Below are 16,080 nucleotides of genomic sequence, written 5' to 3' on the forward strand. Positions count from 1 at the left end.
GTACTCCCCACCCCTTCTCTTTGTCTTCTTTCCACTAAACTCTACAGTTTGCTTGTGCTCATCCTATCATCATAAGCAAGAGTGTATAGTCGTGATGTCTTTTTTAACTTAACAAGAAATTATATTCTTATTTAATTTTTTACCCAAGTGTAAGTAAAAAGGTTTGCATGTGAAGTACTTCACAATTAAGCTATGACTTCACATAAATTGCCTCAGTATCTCATAATGCAAGGCATGCTTCCTTTTGGAAGTGTATGTTGATAGACATTATGGGAAGGACTACTGCCCAGACTGGATTCAACCTTTATTGAGGTGAAAAAAAGTAAATGGGTGGGGGGGGGGTATAGGCCAAGAGTAGTTATAATAGGAGTGTAAGAGAGCCTGATAGTATTAGGAGAAAGAAAAGATTGATAGTATGAGAGAGAGAAAAAAAACCTCATCTATCATCTTTTTTACTAAATAGCTTGATTTAGTAAAATCAAGCTATTTAGTAAAACCATTTTTATAGGAACTTAAAAGCAAGGAAAATTCTACAAACAAATAGATGGGACAGCCATGGGTTCTCCACTCTCCCCACCCTTGGCCAACTTTTATATGGAGACTTTTGAAGAGAAAGCCTTAAACTCTGCCCCACAAAAACCAACCATATGGCTTCGCTATGTTGATGATGTGTTCGCTATTTGGCCACATGGCTCTGATGCACTCCTCTCCTTCTTAACACACTTAAACAACCAACACCCCAGAATAAAATTCATTCTAAAAAAAGAGGAAAACAACAGCTTCCCTTTCCTAGACACACTAGTCACCCGCCAGCGTAATGGAACCTTGGTTTTCTCAGTTTACAGAAAACCCACCCATGCAGGCAGATACATTCACCAACAATCTTCCTACCCACACACACAACAATATGGAGTAGTGAAAACACTATACAACAGGGCTAAACTAATCTGTTCAAACGACTTGCCCCTAAACACTGAACTAAATCACATCCTCAACACTTTCTCAGCCAATGGCTACCCCCTCCCCCCCCCAAAAAAAATCCAAAAAATATTAGAACCTACAAACCACAGATCCCCTCTCCCCCCCTCCACAACAAGGATTACTCTAAATCCATCACCATTCCCTACATCCGAGGCACCTCGGAAAAGATTACCAAAATCTTAAAAAAACATGACCTGACCTCCTGTTACAAACCTTACAGAAAATTGGCATCCCTCATCCGCTCCACTAAAGACCAACCACTTCCCCTAGACCTACCTGGTGTTTACCAGGTCCCTTGCAGTTGTAAACTGTCTTACTTTGGCCAAACAGGCAGGACAGCGAATATCAGAATTTTGGAACACAAGGACTACATCCGTTTTCACAAATACAGTCATTCTGGGCTTGCGGACCATGCTCTGGATACACACCACAGAATACGGTGGAAGAAAGCTACAGTGATACACCGTAGCAAATACAAATTTGAAAGACTCTTTATGGAATCAGCCTCAGCCCTAAGAAATTCTCCAAACCTCAACAAATTTGGTTGTATGCGACTGCCCCAAATTTGGGAGGCCTACATCAGCAGACCTTCAGCCCAACGGCCAAGAACACCTACTTAGCCCGCTAGAGGGCACCATCAGGACTGTTAGGAGAACAATAGCTTCATTTCTTCATTCCCAGTTTCTGTGTTGTAGTGCCTATGTGCACGTAACTTTTTTTGTAAGTTCCTTTAGAAGATGGCAACGTGACGTTGCCGAAATATCGGAAAATATTTATTAAAGTTTAATTTAATTTATATCCTTAACTATGTTGTTCAATTCCTTAAGTGTTTTAATAATGCATAACCAATGTATAAGCCTGTCTACGAGAATCAAGATTTCCATAATATTGTAAAGCATTTGTATGTCATATTGCTTGTTTTCAAATCCATGTTTTTTCCTAACTTTCAATAAATGATATTTTATACACGTAAGTTTCTGTGGTTTAGCAGTTCAAAAGATAGGTTTTGGTATTGTGACCACATGTTTATTAAGATAAATAAAGATAAACAAACCTCACAAGTTTTGTATGTTGTTTAACTTACATCTTCAGGGGTTACAGGTAATTAAAAGTTTAAACACAAGAAATGAGAAATTACTCAAAATACTCCATTAGATGTTGTTATGGCAGTCTAACTGTTCATCAAATTAAAAAATCCAAATGCAGTATCTATACATATGTTAATGCATGCTATGTTTAAACAGTGCTGGATGTTGTCACGTTCACTCTGTCCGAGGTCTGACTTAGGTATATTTTTTATGAATGCTGACCAACCTTGGTGTATTAGGCCCTGGTTTTTGTTGTACTGCATTGGGATTCTAAGCATATTTGCAGCTTCCTTAAATTTTCTTGTGAAATAGTTTTTTTCAATATAAGACATGTTCTTTTTATGCCAAAGTACATTATGGCCGGTGGAAGTTGTGTGGGATGCTAGGCCTGATTTGTGTTCTCTCCTTTTTTGTATGTCTTTTTGATGTTCATTCATACCAATTTACCCTACAGCGATGTCTGACCAAAATAAACATAATTTAATTAAAAAATTTAATGTACTTCTTCAAGAAAAAGAAAAACAAAGAAAACATCTGGATCACTCCAAAGTAGTAATTAACCTTTATTCAAGAGTCCTATCAAGAACTGAAAAAAATCTACTTTTGAAAGGTTTCAACTTCACTTTAATGCCACTCCACATCCTGAAAATTGATATCATAGCTCAAATCGAGAAAGGAATTCAAAATCTACCTGAAGATGCATCAGATCTCATCCACATACAAAGTACAGCATTACTATTACAAAGCAAATTACCATCCAGGAACTTACCATACACGGAATCCACAGCCCTCAAAGAACTAAAATCAGACAAAAACATCGTTATAATTAAGGTGAATAAAGGGAATGTGACAGTAGTCATGAACTCAGAGGACTATAACAAAAAAATGAAAATTCTTCTTGAAGATTCCAATACTTATACAACTTTAGACAGAGATCCCACTTGGCGAGCTCACAATAAAACCAATGATCTAATTAAATATATACCCAATTGGACTGAAGAACTGAAAAGAACTCTACAATCAAAACACCCATTAGTTCCTAGAATATATGGAGTACCAAAAATACATAAGAAAGATACTGCTTTAAGACCGATAGTAGATGGAAGAGACTCTCCAACCTCAAATCTGGCAAAACACCTCACCAACATGATTTTACCACACATAGAAAAAACAACATCATTCATTAAGAACAGTGTACATTTCATTGTGAAGATAAAGGATATATACATAGAACCTTCAGACATCTTGGCAAGTTTGGATGTAGTCAGCCTTTTTACAAATGTTCCCAGAAATGAAACAGTGAATCTCCTTGAAGATCTTTTCCCACCGGACGTTGTAGAACTATATAAACATTGCATAAAAAGTATTTTTCATGTATCAAGACAAATTTTGGGAACAAAAAGAAGGACTGGCAATGGACTCCCCCTCCTCTCCCTGGCTTTAGCAGACCTATATATGGAAAATTTTGAAAATAATGAATTAAACAACTATCATAAAAAACCAAAAATTTGGCTTCGTTATGTAGACGATATTTTCATCATATGGCCAGGAATGACAGAAGAACTCACTGCTTTTAAAGATTATCTTAATAATCTGCACAACAACATAAAATTCACCTTAGAACAGGAAGAACATAAAAAAACTACCTTTCCTTGATACCCTAATAGAAATCAATGAAAAAGAAAACAGATTATCCTTTTCCATTTATAGAAAATGCAGGAAGATTTCTTAATGCTGCCTCACACCACCACCATCCCATGCAAAAAAAAATAGGTTTAATAAAAACCTTGAGGGATAGAGCTTACAATATTTCCAGCACAGAAGAAAAGCAGAATGAAGAATTACATTATTTAACACAGATCCTCAAAAAAAATGGTTTTGAACCTAAGATATTCAAGAAAATCCTCAACACATCTCCTACAAGCATCTCACAAAAGCAAGATTTCAAGTACGCAATCACGCTACCATACATCAAGAATGTTACAGACAAATTGGGCAAATTACTATACAAGCATAACATTAAAGTAGCTTTTCTACCACTAGAAAAAATATCAAGATTTCTACATCTCCCCAAACCTCCACATCACCCTTTAAAAAAAACCAGGTGTCTATAAAATTTATTGTTCCTGTGGCATCTGTTATGTAGGCCAGACGGGAAGATCAGGGGAAATTCATATGAACGAACATCAAAAAGATGTACAAAAAAGGAGAGAACACAAATCAGGCCTAGCATCCCACATAACTTCTACTGGCATTGAAAATTTAAGGAAGCTGCAAATATGCCTAGAATCCCAACACAATGAAACAAAAATCAGGGCCTAATTCTACACCAAGGTTGGTCAGCATTCATAAAAAATATACCTAAGTCAGACCTTGGACAGAGTGAATGTGACAACATCCAGCATTGTTCAAACATAGCATGTATTAACGTATGTATAGATACCGCATTCACATTTTTTAATTTGATGAACAGTTAGACTGCCATAACAACATCTAATGGACTATTTTAGTAATTTTTCATTTTTTGTGTTTAAACTTTTAATTACCTGTAACCCCTGAAGATGTAAGTCAAACGACATACGAAACCTTGTCGGGTTTGTTTATCTTTATTTATCTTAATAAACATGTGGTCACAGTACCGAAATCCTTCTTTTGAAAGAATATTTTAACTCATTAATTAAAATTCAAAATTCTCTTCCCATTCTAAGAAGATGGAATGATTTAAAAAACCTCTCATAATTTTTCTCACCCTGATGAATATTGCATAATGTGGATCGTCTACACCAGCGCTTCCCAAACTGTGGGTCACGGCCCCCTTGGAGGGGCCATAGGTTTTGTTGAGGGGGCCATGAAATAATGAAAACAAATTTAAAATGTTTTAAGACTAAGTAGATTTTTTTATTTTAAAAGAAATGTATTTAACTTTTATTATTTATTATTTCTTTTTTGTTATTTCCTATATTTCCTAGACTGCTTCTTTGTAAATAAAAAAAAAAATCATCTAAATACAATAAAATTTCTTTTCTTTCATGCTTACACGGTGATCAGAATACATTACGAAAATTATGGATACAACTACCGTGGAGTAAAACTTTAGTTTAATATAAACCAAAATATACACTCGATGTTTCGACCTTCATATTATTATTATTATCTAGGCCTCCATAGAGTCAAAAGACTCATCATGGGAGGTCGTTTTTAGGAAATACAGTCTACCCTACCACTCCAACCACTCTCTCAGGCAATGCATTCCAAGGTTCAACCACCCTCCACACAAAGAAACCACTCCTCACCCTCTTGAGCACAGCCTCCTTTTGTAACTTCCAGGGATGGCCCCTTGTCATCGCTCCTTCCCGCCGTTCCACCAAGTGAAAGAACTCTCCAATGTCTACCCTGTAACTGCCTCTCAACAGTTTAAGTCTCGATCATATCACCTCCTCCTTCTTCTATCCACCAAACTCTGCAGTCCACATTCCCTCAGTCGATCCTCATAACTCATATTGTACATTCCTGAAACCATCTTTGTTATCCGCCTCTGTACCCTTTCCACAGTCAGTTTATCCCCTTCAAATCCTGGAAACCAAATCTGAGAGTGTGGCCTGATCAGGGCCTTATACAATGGAATGATAACTGTTTTATCTCTGCAGGTCAGCGTCCTTCTCAGTATTGCAGCAATCCTCTGAGTTACCCTCACCACCTTTGCAATATGCTCCCTGAATTTCAGTTTTCTATCAATCATCACCCCCAGATCTCTTGTCTCCCCCTACCTCCTCCAATCGAGTACGCTTCCTCCCATCGATGGATCCCAAACCTCAAGACTTACATTTTGCTGCATTGAACTGATAACCCCATTTGTTTGGCCATCTGTCTAGTTTATTCAAATCCCCTTGCAGGATTTGAATAACGTTGAGTGTATATTAAACTCATCTTCTGGAGCGCCATCCAAATTCTTGGGATTTTTAAGCCCCCATTATTATTAAGAGTAAGGTGGTTAAATTTCACAGGCTTCTTTAAATTTCTGTTCATGGAGGCTTAAAAATTCCAAGAATTTGGATGGCACACATTCAATCCACCTAGTTTCCAGCAAACCCTGACTTTAGACTCTAAGCAATTTTCATTTTTTATTGGCCAATATCCGTACCAGTTGCAATTTATATGTATACTTATATAAGTAATTTTCTTTTCTGTTTATTATTTATCTGTTATTTTCTGTATGAACATGTTACTCTCCAGCTTAATTTAACTTTGTAACCTATTAGATAATAATAATAATAGGACTCTAGCTTTGATGTAGTGAGGTTTTTTTTTTTTTTTTAGCACCAGAGGTCAGGCAAATAGTTTTAATGTTCCATCAGTAACTTTAGCATGTCATGTAGATTGTAGTGCAGCTTGTTTCTTTGTATATATATGTATACTCCAGAAGATGACTTTAATGTGAAGGTCAAAACGTCGAGTGTATATTTTGGTTTATATTAAAATAAAGTTTTACTCTAACACGGTAGTTATATCCATAATTTTCGTAATGTACAATAAAAATTTCCATAATACAATATTGCAGAGCATTCGTATGTCGTATTGCTGGTTTTCAAATCCATGTTTTTTCCTAACTTTTAATAAATGATATTTTAACTCATTAATTATAGAAATCAAAATTCTCTTCCCATTGCTGACAGGTATTATTAAAAAAAAAAAAAAAAAAACTGATATGTTTGTAAATAATGAAATGCCCAACACATTACATAATCTGTTCCAGATATGCAGGGCAAGTGGGTAGCTATCTGTAATAGATATCACAGATTGGATCTCCAATATTATTATTATTATTACATGACACCTCCAGGGAGTTCAAAAGTTACACATGGCATTAACTGGAACATGACCATGTGTAATTCTCCAAGCAAGATCTCTCCTGTTAGTGTATCCTTTATTAGAACTTCAGTAAGTTATTAAAGTGTTATTGTTAGTACCTCACTGTGGACGTTTGTGGCAGAAGTGGTTAAAGATTTCCTTATACTGAGTTTTGCTGTTATTAATGAAAACATTGTTAATGCCAGAATACTATAGTATTCAGGAACAATCTCAGCTCTTGGATTTGTAATAATTTATTCTGAATAGCAGGAGATGAAAACCCAGGTAGTATCATAGAAGGTCTGCAATTGTTAATGTGATTGGTCTACAATATTTTATGGGTTTTTTTTGAATGCTGTATTGCTTAAATAGCAGAATTTTAACACTGGAAGCTTAAAAGCCTCCATTCTTCTTTGATAGTTGAAGGAGTTCCTTTTTTAACTTCTTGGTATTGGTTGGACTAAAACAATTGCATAAGTTTACTATATAATTATTTTTCTTCAGCTTATGTAATATTTATCATGTACAGCTAGCTGAGCAGGGAAGATTATGGTTTTAAGTATTATACTATGGCTTTAGAAGGAAAAGAAACTGGCCTAGTTTCTACTCTTTTAGTGTTTCAATGTTTTTGTATATAAGTTCTTGAACTGGTAATATTTGGTTAAATGGAGAAGGGAATTCCAAGTATAGTCAGAGGTTTCTCTCTCTCTTAGGGGTTAGTCCAAAGGGAATGCCTTCGAGTTTCCACTTTCTAAAAACTTTTGTTTTGTCAGCATTGGCAGTTAATCCACTAATTTTGTCAACTTTCAAAAATACCATGATACCAATATATGGAATCATTATCCCTCAAACTTCCTACTACATCATTAGCATTTGCTGATACTATATTTTCCTTCATAATCGAGGGTACCATTACTCTTGCAAACATATGAATTGCCAACTTTCTGCAAAAAAGTTCAAGAACCAATGCATAGAGAAATGGACTAAGAGGACTATCTTGTTTGACTCCTTTTTAAAATTTTGATTGGTTCTAATAGGAACTCATTAACTAGGCATAGGCTCTTTTAATAATGGATAGCAGCTTTAACTTGCAACAGTTTGCTGGAGGATGTGGAGGATATTCATAAATTTCAATCTCTTAAATAAGAAGAGTATTCCATTTAGCACCCAGAACTGACATCTCACAAACTGTTATGAATATTTCAGGCCATCCTGTATCTAATGAAGAAATCGCATTGTTTTCAGAAGGGTTAGATTATGCTGGACTCCAAAAACCATCCCTGTTATGGACTTTATGTTTAGTATTGATAAAGGCTTTCATAACCTCCCAGATTTTTTGGCTAGTAAAATTTGTTTTCAAGCAGCATATATTCAATTTAAATCAGTACCTCCTCACAGCAGTTTATCAAAAAATGGTATTCTGGCTTTATCATTCTCTCTTAAATGTATTAAGAATATAGTTATTACTAAAGCTGACAAAGGTTGTTCAGTGGTTGTTTATGATAAAAATAACCACTTTAGGAAACTTAGTCTTCTACTTCATGATCATACCACTTATAGATGCATTTCCAGAGACCTCAACTAAATCATAAATCAAGAAATTTAATAATCTCTTGGATGAAATTCATTCCTTGGGCAAAGAAACCATCAAAAAGTTGAGTTAATGATTCTTTACCATTATGACTTTATGGTTTTCCCAAGTTAGATAAACAAAATGTTGTGTTAAGACTTATTGTGAATTGTATAAACTGCCTGATCTATAAACTCTCAATACATTCATCAAATCATCTCTCCACATTTACAAAAAATTCTGCTTCTTTCATTAAAAATTCAGATTTCAAGAATAAAATTTCAGGATTATCTTTACAATCCACAGATCTTTTAAACTGTTTTTGATGCAACTCCTGCTAATGCTTCTGCCTGGTATCTCCACTTGGGCCTGGCTCCCACTGAAGAGACCTCAATAAAGGTCGAAACTAGTCTGGGTTGTGGCCCTTCCCTTAATGCATAACATTAGACATATCCGCAAGGAGATGTGTTTTGCATTATAGGAGATACTGAGATAGGAGTGTTGGTATCTTGCTCCACCTTTGCAAAGAGTGCCCTGGTGTTATACCACTTTACCCTAGTCCTGAAGATACTTTCAGGCGCAAACTTTGTTTGCTCACACTTGGATAAAGGACTAAACTAAATTTATTATACTCTAACCAAGTGAAAAATAAACTTTTAATCTCTAATGGTTATAATACAAAAATAATTAATAATTATGGCCTTCTGAGAAGAATTTCCTAGCATTTTAGTTCCATATGTTAAAGGATTATCAGAGAAAACTGCAAGACTTCTTTTGCCAGATTGATCTACAAGTCTCTTTCCATCCAGTTCATGAACTACATTCCTTCTTTGTCTTTCTGAAAGGCATCCTCTTCTCTCTTATCCTGGAGTTTACAGAATCCCTTGTTCTTGCAGCCTTTCTTATTATGGGCAGATGGGTTGTTCTGCTCAGATTCATCTGCAGCGGTGTTTTCCAAACTTTCAATACCTGTGTACCCCTTCTAACCTAACCTGACACCACTGTACCTTTCTCAGGAAAAGGCATTTTGGGAGAGAGAGAGAGAGAGAGATAATAATATTACATTTTAAGCCATTTCCATGATTCTACCATGAACAGTACTATTTGAGAGGAGAATACAATCTATAACTTTGCTTGCCTTATCTCCGATCATCACTGTTGCTATTACTTTGACTGCATGCTTTACTAATGGTCCATGAATTGTTTCAGCTGCTCAATAGTCCACTGTTAAAAATACCATACAATATATAGTATTTTTAACATTTCATATTAAAATACGAAAGCTTACAAAGCTTTCATATTTTCACCTTCCGTCACAACCACCACATATTATTTTTTGGGATTTTTTTAAAATCTGTACATCTATTTCAGAAATTCTACAGGATTTTTCTGGTACTCTTTATGTTTTATCTTTAAATGATGTTTTAGGTTGAACAGTTTCATACTTTGAGAGTTTCATAACAAGTGACACATACTTGATCTTTCTTCTTTATTGCCAGTCCAAGAAAATACAAATTTATTATTTTTATTATTATTATTTATTATTTCATAACATCTCCAAAGATTCTGAAGACTCATCAAGGGATGACATCCACTCTACAGCTCTCCGTCTCCACCACTACACCAAACCTCTACTACCATCATCATCTTCATCAATGCCATCTACTGCCCACCACCACCATCACTAGTATTTTTCGCCTGCAAATTGCACATGTTCTGAAGGGCTGATTTGTCTGCATGTGGGATGGAAAACCTAAGTCTGGGAGGAAAAAACTTAGGCCTTTTTCCAATCGAAGGGAACAATGTGCCTTCATTCTTCCAATTGCACTACAGAGGCACTCAATATTTATGATAATGTTCATATGAATTTTTTTTCACTTTTTTTTGTAGATGGCCATTTTAAAAAGCTTACAGATGAGTGTGAGCCATCTGTAAGTTCACGCCTTATTACTTTCATTGCAAATGTTTGATCCCAATGGATGCATCAACTTGTTATTTCTCCACATGGCAGTTAGCACCATCATTTTCACTTCCTTCACTGTTTATTACTGTCCATTCCAAACATGCCATTTTTAACTAGATAATACAGTTAAAAACATGATCCATATTACAGGATTTAAGTGTCAAAAGAGAGATATTAATATTATTTCAGTTTACTATCAGCTAACACCTTTTATTCCCTTATAGGGAGTAGGTGAGGCCATTTTACCGTATCTAACTTTTGAAGACTGAGTTGGCAGGGCAGTTCAGTCTCCACTGGTAGCCAATCAGAGATAGCTGGCCAAAGACTATCACTAATATAAGTGGCAACCGATGAAGGAACTGGCAAACAAGTGTTGTCATCTTGTGGTCACTAACAGGATATGTTATTGTCTGAAATAGTGTGGGTACTACAATTGATTTTCTTTTCTGGGAGAACCCCCCCCCCCTCTTACCCTTGCCAGAAATTGAATAACTTGGAAACTGGTCAAAGAAAGGCATAGAAAATGCTCCTCTAGATAGCACCTAGACTTGAACTTAAGTCTTATCTTCGGGTGGTCTAGCACAGAGGATGTAAATGCAGGGGTGGCTCGTGCATAGGCACTGTGGAACTGCAGCACCCCCAATTTTTCTCGATATATAAATATATTAATTAATTTATTTATATTTGCTTGTAATATTTAATGTTATCATCAACAATCTTATACAATTCTCTTATTTTGTATAAAAAATAATAAGAATCCATCTTGTAGCACTTAGGAGGGTGAAGGATGCTAGCAGCACTGTGTTTACGACAGTGTCATATTGCTATGCGCGCAAGCATATGCATGTCATAGTGAGATGTGAGCTATTAGTGTAATGCGGCACTGTCCGTCTTGCAGTTCCACTGTTGTTTATATGCAGTTTGCACCAGTAGTAGTGTATTCGTAGTGCTCATCGTGTTTACTCCATCTCTTTAAATATTTGGACATTACAATTAAAGACATAACATTTGTTATAGTTTTTATTTTAGAACATTATTAGAGTTATGATAATGGATTTTACTTTTAAGTAATTTTAAATTATACTAAATTGTATAATTTTATCGATAATGAACAATATTTTTTCATGAAAGAAAACAAGATATTTTGAATTATACCAAACTGTATAATTTTATCAATAATAAACAATATTTTTTCATGTTTATTTTTTTTTAAATTTTTACCATAATTTTGATATTTTCTCCAAACACGTATACACTGTACTCACAATGTGTATGTATATTTCGAAAGTTGCAGCACCCCCACAATTTTAAGCCACGAGCTGCCACTGTAAATGCCCCTTCAACTGAGCTAACACAGGTGCTATAATATTAATTAAATATTTTAATATTATTATTATATTGCATTTCAAGATTTGTTAATAACCAACAACATAACTGCTAAAAATATAAGAATATTATATGCACGTGTATAACTTCTTTCCACTCCTTTGGGACTTTTGCTATTGTAAGACTCTTACTAAACAAGTATGCCAATGGTACTACCAATTCCCTGGAACAGTGCTTTAAGACACGTAGCGATACTCTCATCAAAACCTATTGCCTTATTGACATCAAATTTATTTATTTCCTCAAATACCTCCTGCTCACTCACAATTAAGTCATCCTCTCTTATGTCTTCTACACTTAAGTTTCTCATGATTCCACCCTGATCTGGATGAAACACCCTTATAAATTTATCACTGAATATCTTAACAATGTCTTCTACAGCAGTTACCATTCTACCACTTTCATCCATTAACATCATCTTACCATATCATTCTTCCTTCTACTTGCCACATATCTAAAAAAACTCTCTAGGGTTTTTCTTTTCCTGATTTGCCAATTTCTGCTCACACTCTACTTTTGTTTTCCTTACTGACTGAATCACTCTTCTGACTTGTTCTTTATACTCTTCATGTAACTATCTAAATATCATTTACGAAACATAGCCAAATGCAAGGTCGAGGAGAAATATTTAGCCTAAGATGTGATTTTAGGACTACCCATTGCAATATCATTGATCTGCTGAAATAATTTATTATTATTATTTATTATTTTCAATAGCTGGCACTGATAGTAAATAAATTTAAATAAATTGACGATATCAATGGGTTCAAGGAGTGGTATGATAAACTTTGTATTTCCTAAAGACGTCCTCCCACGATGAGTCTTTTGACTCCATGGAGTCCTGGATAATAATAATAATATCTTCAGGGAAGTCTACTTGTAAAATCTGTAGAGTTTCCTGAAGTGGTATATTTGTGAAGAAAATTGATAATGATCATTCCTTTTCCAGATTGCAGTCTGATGTTAAAAGGATCAGCATACTCTACCTTAAAGGAACATCTGAACAAATTGCAAGGATCCTTCTCAAATATAATTTGCATACCACCTTCAAACAAGCCAGGAAGTTGTTATCTTTCTTACCACCTCAAAGATATGTTATCATCTGTATCTTTGCTTGGTGTTTATCAAATACCCTGTTCTTGTCATCTTAGTTCCTGTGGACAGACTGGTTGTTCTGCTACTACAGTAGTCCCCCCCCCCTCTCTTATCCACGGAGGATACATTCCAGAATCCCCCTTGGATATCTGAAATCATGGATAGTACTAAACCCTCTTATATAAATCTCTTACTGTGCCTAATTTATAAATTAGGCACAGTAAGAGATTAACAACAATAACTAATAATAAAATAGAACATTATAGCAATATACTGTAATAAAAGTTATCTGAATGTGAATGGAATCTTAAGAATACATTTTATTTATTTATTTATTATTTTATGAAGTTGAGAAGTTTTACCTTTTCACTTAAAAGGAAGCACTTTATGGCTTCTCTTTGGCATATCCAAATTGCCAGCACCACTACTCTTGTGCTTTGGGGATAAGATAAGTAATATAAGGGTTACTTGAACACAAGGACTGCGATTCTGCGACAGTCGATCTGATAACCAAGACAGCTACTAAGTTACTAATGGGTAGGTAGAATTTTTCATTTAATGAAAAATTGAGGGTGTGAGTAGGGGAGTGAGAAGCAGGATTTTTTCATGCAGAGTTGTGAATGATCAGTTTTATTTAGAAAGATTTTGGAATGCCTTGCTTGAGAGTGTGGTGTATGCAGAGAATTTGAGTGTGTTTAAAGCACGATATGATGAGCTGTGTGTTTGATAAAAGGACCTCCTAGATGAGTCTTTGACTCCATGAGGTCTTGGGTAATAATAATAATAATTAATATTTTCTGACCGGGATAAACTGCAGGAAGCAAATCTGCAGATAAGTGGGGGACTATGGTATTGAATTAATGAACATTAAGCTTTTATAAGACTTTTGGAATCTGAAGGTTCAGGCCTCGCTTCTCATGCCATTGACACTAAACATAGCATTCACTATAACCATACCAAGATGCTACACTACAATAGTTTCAAATATTGTTGTTTATTTTTTTTAATCATTTGAAGTCCTAATCTTAATCAGACAGACTGTATCCCTAAGTTTTGGGAGGTGGTTGCTGTTAATTGTTTATAAATTTTTAAAATTAATTAATTAATTATACATCTATTTCCATGTCTTTGAATTCTAATAGTGTTTTCTCCTACTGTGCAACTGAGATGTGATATCATATGCATGCATATGACTCATTCTTGTATTCAGAATTTAAATGTTGTTACCAGTTCTTCTGCCTTCTCCCTAAAAAAACTCATGACATATTGAGCAAAATATATAGGAATAATAAATTATATTTAGTTTTCTCTTAAATGTGTGAAGCCATTATTTTAAAATTATATTATGTCTAATGTACATTTCTCTATTAAACTTCTAGTAACAAAAACCATTCAAATGCAGTCCATCTCACACATTCATAAACTTCATTCATTTCTCTTCACACATTTCTACTAACATATTCATAATCTTTACTCTCCACCTCATCTCATCGCTGTCATATCTGGACAACACATTGACTTCCTTTTCTATCATACCGTTGTCTTTTATTCTTCTCAACAATCTCCTGATATCCAGTCTTACATTCTCCATGTTCCCAGTCAGGTCATTTGTTCCTAGTTCCAATACTATTTTGTTTGCTTATGCATCAATCACTCTACTCATTCTATTCCTCCTGGAAAACAAACCTTGTGCCTCTTCTCATTCACCACACCTGTAATAATTGAATCCTTATTCACTGCCACTCATGAGTTTTTCATTACTTCTTTCATTCAGAAATCATTTATTTCGGTCTTCTTTGCTCTTCCATACATATCCACAAACATCATTTCACCCTGCATCTACTTCATCTCTTGACTCATCTTTACCAATGACAAATAGCATGTGTCATTTTTTCATCTTTATCAATGAAAAAATGACACATGCTTTCAAATCATGTCATTTTTTTCACTGTCATTCCTTCTCTATTTTACTGTCAGTCACATATGCTCTTATTCCATCAGCCCTGCTTTTCATCTTACTGTTACTTGCACTCTGCTTTTCACAATCCTTCTCACACACTTTCTTATGGTCACTTGCACTGTTTATTTATAACAGTGCCAGTTTGAATGCTGGTTCAAACAAGTCTCATGGTCTATCAGCATATCGCACTTCCTACATTCTCACATTGCTCCCTTCTCTTATTCAAACTCCACAAAAACATCAGGAACATCTCTCTCTAACACACACATTTTAGACTCATAGTACTGCACTGTTTTTGGAAAAAATGTGCCATTCACTTTGTTTTTCTTTCATGCCAACTTAAGCAGTGTTGTTCTATAGGTTCTCCATTTACTTGGATAACAAAAAAGGCTTATCCTGAAGGTATCTCACTAATTGTGCTCGAGATGTGATTCTGAACTGACTCCTCTTCCCTGCACATATACTCAGCTAGTATATGTGCAGAGAAGCCTGTATTCAGCAATTCAAAAAAAAGAGGGATAAATTTACCATTGACCTATTACTATCACATCCTTTCACAGCCATTTTGTTCCAAAACACTAAACAAGAAACAAAAAATTTAAAATAACACTATCTCAAATATTTACATTTTGAAAAATTATGGAGACAACTACTGTGTTATAGAGTAAAAACTTTAGTTTAATATAAACCAAAATCAACTCTCGATGTTTTGACCTTCATATCAAGGTCATTCTCTGGAGCATACACAATATATACAGAGAAACAAGCTGCACTACAATCTACATGGTTTGCTAGAGTTATTGACCAACCATTACTACAATTATTGGCCTGACCTCTGGTGAGAAAAAAAAAAAAAAACCTTTACTACATCAAAGCTAGAGTCTTATTATTATCTATTAGGTTACAAAACTAAGAGTTGGACTGGAGAGCAACAAGTTTATATATATATACTAGGGGGGGTCTCTGATCCCCCCCCTGGGTTCGGGCTGGTAAGCTGGTTCTCCTTCTGTTCTGATGACTCAAGACATGAGACAACAATGTGTTTGTCTCATGAAGGCAAACACATTGTTGGACATTTCAAAACAATGAAGAGACAAAAAACGTGACATAAAAACGTTTTAAATTTTGGCTTATCTTTTTATATATATATATAGAATAGATATATTTTTTAAAAAAATGTGATTATACA

General features: G+C 34.9%; 1 protein-coding gene across 1 annotated transcript in view; it reads left to right on the forward strand.

The window, feature by feature from the left end:
* na (sodium leak channel non-selective protein na) overlaps nucleotides 1-16,080 on the forward strand; it is a 1,005,813-nt gene that overhangs the window by 32,176 nt on the left and 957,557 nt on the right. The gene's annotated exons all lie outside the window — the stretch shown is intronic.

The sequence above is a fragment of the Typopeltis vanoorti genome, chromosome 21 (assembly GCF_054136105.1).
Source record: "Typopeltis vanoorti isolate ZY-2024b chromosome 21, IOZ_Tvanoo_1.0, whole genome shotgun sequence".
Taxonomy (NCBI): Eukaryota; Metazoa; Arthropoda; class Arachnida; order Uropygi; family Thelyphonidae; genus Typopeltis; species Typopeltis vanoorti.